Below are 5,289 nucleotides of genomic sequence, written 5' to 3' on the forward strand. Positions count from 1 at the left end.
CCCCCTCTTACTAGCCTGGGTTCTGGAGCGGGGGCTTGGTCCCGGGTGTGGTCCCCTTGGCTGCAGGCGCCCCATGGCGCTCACGTATCTGTGACTGAGCCAATGACGTCACGCACGGAAAAGTGCTGGGTGAAAGCGGGTGGTCAGTCGGACTGTCGCAGTGACAAGCAGCACCGTTGCCCCGAAGCCCAAACCTGCGAGTCTGGACCCCGCCGGCGGCCGGCCCCACTGACTCCTGCCCCGCGCCAGTCGCGCCGGCGCCGCCAGCTCTCAGAGGCGGCCCGGCCCCGTGCTCTCCTCCCCAGGCTCACGTCCCGGTCCCTTCGCTGCAGGAGGAGCCACTCGCACTCTGCGGCAGGAGCCGGCAGGGATTCTGTGGGGCGCAAGGGCCCGGCCCAGGGCTGTCCTTGGTCCGCGGCATCTGGGGCCCCTCCTGGGAAGAGAGGCTCAGTGAGCTTCGATTGGCTCATGTAGCCGGGGCCGGAGGACGCCCGGCCAAGCTGTGCATCCGGGCCGGGGTGGCTGCAGCGTGGCCGGGCCAGGACTGCCGGCCAGAGCCGCCACCCGTGTCCCCTCCACGTGCTCGGGCTCCCCCCTCCGCGCCCCCCCCGCCCCCGGCGTGGCCGGCAACCAGGAGGGCTCCCGGGGGATAAGTGCGGGCCCCTCCCCGGCCCACTCGGAAGTCACACGGCGTGGCTTCTCTCTGCTCCGCTGGCGGAAGCAGTCGCCACGGCCGGACGCCAGAGGAGGAGACGCGGCCTCCAGCCGCGGTGGAGCGCGGGGAGGGTCTGGCCGCATTTGGAAGCGGCCCGCGGTAGGCGAGGCCCCTCGAGACTCGCCGAGGTTACGCCCCAGGCCCGTCCCTTCCTCTTCCCGTCCATCCACACCCCTCCGTGAACGCGTCTTTCGTCTCCTTTCAGATGCTCTGACCTCTGGGGAATTGGTGACCCCGAAGGGGCCATCCCTCCCAGGGCTAGAGAGGGCGGAAACTCACCTTAGGTCCTGCCTTTCCCGTGCAAACCGGCCGGCCGGAGCCCACAGCCCCGCCGCCTCCTCCGTGGCGCTCACGCTCCGTGCCACCATCTCCCTGCCCTGCTCAGCCAGGGCGCGTCCCAGACACCCAGGGGCAGCCCCCGCGCCCCAGAGCCCGCCAACGGCGTCCAAACCTGCCGGTCCCAACCCCTGGTCCCTCCCACGCAGGCCGCAGTGCGGGCCCTCGTCCCCGCGTCCCCAGCCCCTGCCTCCCGACCCCGAGCCACCGGGGCTTCCCCGCGTGGCACTCATCCACACCTCCGCGGCCACACGTACGCACTGCCGCGACTGCGTACCACTCACGGACGATTTACAAGTGTTTGTCTCAGCGGGGCTCAGACCCTTTGAGGAAAGAGGCCTTTTGCTTTCTGACTTATTTCCCCCCAGTGGGCGCCTGGCACAGAGTAAGAAAGGGCTGCGTTGGAGGGACGGGGGTGGTGTCATTGTTTGGGGACGATACTTCTCAGTGAGCGCCCGCACGCGTGGTGTGCGTGCGTGCCGTGTGTGCGCGTGCGTGCATACGTGCACGTGCGTGCATGTCACGCAGGCAAAGTTTTTAGCAAGAGGAACTGGGTGACAAGTAGGAAATCTCTCAACGTTTCAGTCTTTGTCATCGTCACAGACTTCCCTCCTGTTTTATTTCAGCTTGCTCAGATGTTTGCGTGGATCTTAGGGTAGTCGCCTTGACAGACAGAACGGAAAAATCGAGCTCTCTGTACCTTACGATTTATATCAATTTTATGTAATTTAAAGCTGAATTTCTCAGCCTGTAATTAGGGTTTTAAAGTGTCCACTTTGCAATTAAAACAGTACAAGAATCTAACGGTTTTAATTAACTTATCTTAGCCTTGATATACTGGTCAGGTTCTGAGCTTGAATGGTAAAGATACTTCGGTAATGGGTTAAATGGCTCCAAGGAGTACCGCCATTCAAAGTTCTTGTAAAAACCCGCATTCTTCAAGTATGAGTGGCACACACTTCTGAAACACCAAGGGTGCACATTTGCAAGGCTTGAATGTACCATTTACTGACGGCTGCTACGGCTTCTGCAACAACCAATTCTGTGCAGACGAGCACTTAGCAGCAAGATGATTAAATTCGTAAAGAGGGCTACGGGTCGTGAAGCTAAGAGGGAAAGACCGGGGAAGCAGGGGGTGGAAGCCGCTTTCGCGGTGTTCTTGGCGTTGAACAGCCGACGTAAGGGCACCGGTGAAATGCGGAGCCCGTAGCTGACCGCATCCGCTGTCCACTTCCTTGTCACACCTTCCAGCAGTTAATGACAGTAATGACGAACCCGCCCGGTTGTCCTGGTGCACACTGCCCCCTGGTGGCAACGAACGCGTCTTCGGGAGGGTAGAGTCACCTTTCCTCTCACATTCCTTACCTCCTTCCTTCTTCGATCATTTTCTTCTGAGTAATTTTCGAACTTAGATATGGCTGAGTCCCAGCCTACTCACAATCGCTATCACCACCACCACCACCACCATCATCACCATCATCTACAACGTCCACGGTTATCATGCAGCTAAAGTTTAATGATTTCATGTGTGGGGCTGCAATCGTGGCTCAGTGCCGTGGAGGGCAGCTCTTCGTGGAGGATGCTCTGAACACGCACCGGCATGCGGGGTGATAACAGCTTCGCAAAAGAAACACGTTGCAGTCTCCTCCTGACTTTTAGAAAACGACATTCCTCTTTTAAAAATTTAGAATGATGTGATTTTATTACTGCTTGTATGACATGGCACATGGCAACAGATTCACGGAATTTTGAGCTATTCCACATAGCGAGAAGTTAAGGAGTTATTTCTCCCTGATGTCCAACGAAATAATGGAATTTACACACCAAATTAGGATTAGAATTCTTCCTAAATCATTAGCCTTCTTTTCGAATAGAGTCCCGGCCCGTCTTATTGCTCCCGTGGTTCCTGGACTAGTTTCGTTGCCTCAAGAGTCACTACATCCAACGTAACCCATCCCTCTTTGCTTCTGGATGCTTCCAAAACCCAAACAAGTGAATGTCGCATTCCTTTTAAAACTGTTTATTTAGCACACTATTTCACACCTTCACGAAAAAAGTCAAACTCCTTTGATCGGTGGCTAAGGCCCTCAGTGATCCGGCTACTTCCTGTGTCCAGCCGGGTGCCCCACGGCTACTTCCTGTGTCCTGCCGGGTGCCCCACGGCTACTTCCTGTGTCCTGCCGGGTGCCCCATGGCTACTTCCTGTGTCCTGCCAGGTGCCTGACTTGTGGTGCCTGCGCACAGCACACTGCCCTGTGCCCCTCGGCCTTGGCGTTCTGGTCCGTTCGCCTCCAGAATGCCCCTTCTCTTTCAGGCACCAGGAAACCTCCCGTCGGGACGGTGTTTTTGTCTCATAGTAAGTGTCATCTCCCCCACGAAGTCATCTATGCCCCTTCTCGGCCAACGCGCTGCTCCTGTCCCCCTTCCAGAGACTTCGCCCAGGTGTCTAGACCTGTCATTGGTCATTGGTCTGGGTACCTGAGACGACCAGCTCCTGGCCTGCAGGAACTGGGTCCTGTGTCCTCACCACCTAATGGGTCCGAGTTCAATCCAACGTGCGGAATAAATGGATTTTGAACTCTCCTCTGGATATGCGAACCTGGAGATTCCGCTGACACCTCAAACTCCTCCTTCCCCAAATAACCCATCGTCAACTGCGGGGTGCCCGCTGCCCCCGACTCTGCTTCTGCCGCTGACACGAACTCCGGTTTCTGTTCCGTTTTCTCCTCCGCCGCCGGCATGGGCTCCCCCATCCGAAGTCCTACTCCACCGTCTCCTCCCCCTTTTCTCCGGCCCCGCTGGTTCCCATTTTCTCGCGGCGTCCTCATTCCTACAGATCAGACCCACGCCCGCCCTTGTGGGCCACCTTCCCGGCCTCCTCTTCTGCACGTTCGCCTCTTCGTTCGGGATGACTTTCCTTCTCCCGCGTTCTCATTCATCACTCTCCTCCTTCAGGCTGATCTCCAAACCCAACTTCTTAACGGGTCCTTCCTTTCCTGTTCTCCAGATATAGCTGGGATTTCCAACAGACGTTTGCATTACAAAAACTCTGTGAGGTGTGTTAACACTTCACAACTGCGTGGACTGGGGCTTGGGAAGGTCTAGAGGCTTTGAGGCTCAGCAAATGGTATAAATCCTCAGATTCAGGAAGCTTCCTGAAGGCAGGGGTGTGCTTGCAAATGTTTAACGACTGGCTCTCTTTAAAAAAAATAAAAAGGCCTAATTTATAGTATTTGTCAATCTCCATAGTGTTTTCTACCTTAGTGGCTTTCAAGCTACCGATGGCTCGCAAAAATGGCTTCCACACCACATCCTAGGTTGACGGACCGCTGGCTTGAACCCGTCATTTTTTCTTCAGCACCTTTCTAGCATTAAAAACAACAACAACAACAACAACAACAAAACTACTATGGTCCCCCTATCTTCAAATACTAGAGAGTGCACCAGTCAGTGCCCCCCTCCCACTTCGTCCTAACAGCAAAGCTGCAGCGTCGTACCAGGGTCACCGCCACGCCACTTACACCAGCACTGGCTCCATGTTGCCACCTGGCTGGTCAGGGGTCCGAGCCCCATTCCTAGGGTCTGCTTCACACCAGCAGGTCTGGGGTAACTGCCTTGGTTTGAGTGTCTCGGAAGCAGAGCCTGAGACAAGGGTCGAATGTAAACAGTGTATTTGGGAGGGGACCCCGGGAAACGCCAGTAGGGGAGCGGGGAAACTGGACAAGGCTGGGAAGGAAGCAACAAGTTCACTTCCGTATGCAACGTAATAGTAATAGCGCTGCAACAGGTGCGGCGTCGCCGAGGGGCCGGCACCCTGTCCCCGACCCACAGGTGGTTCGGGTTCCAGGCTGCGGCCGCTGCGACGCCGAGGACCGAAACCCACGCCCGGCCTGAGACCTCCGCCGCCCCCAGGCCCGGCTCCTACACCCGGGACCACGGCCGGGGTCAAGACAGCGGCCCCCGCCCTGAAGCGGTGCCCCTCGGCAGCAACCCCGACCCCGCCTTTCCGCAGGGCCGCCTGGCCGGCTCCGCAGGGGACTCCGAGGCCCCGCCCCCGGCGTCCGCCCTCGTGCCGAAGCCCCGCCCCCGGCGTCCGCCCGCGTCCCGAAGCCCCGCCCCCGGCGTCCGCCCGCGTCCCGAAGCCCCGCCCCCGGCGTCCGCCCGCGTCCCGAAGCCCCGCCCCCGGCGTGGGGGCTGGCTGCGCACCGGCGCCGGGGGCGTGGCCTCGGCCGCGTCGC

This window comes from Rousettus aegyptiacus, unplaced genomic scaffold (genome assembly GCF_014176215.1).
Source record: "Rousettus aegyptiacus isolate mRouAeg1 unplaced genomic scaffold, mRouAeg1.p scaffold_m13_p_1, whole genome shotgun sequence".
NCBI lineage: Eukaryota > Metazoa > Chordata > Mammalia > Chiroptera > Pteropodidae > Rousettus > Rousettus aegyptiacus.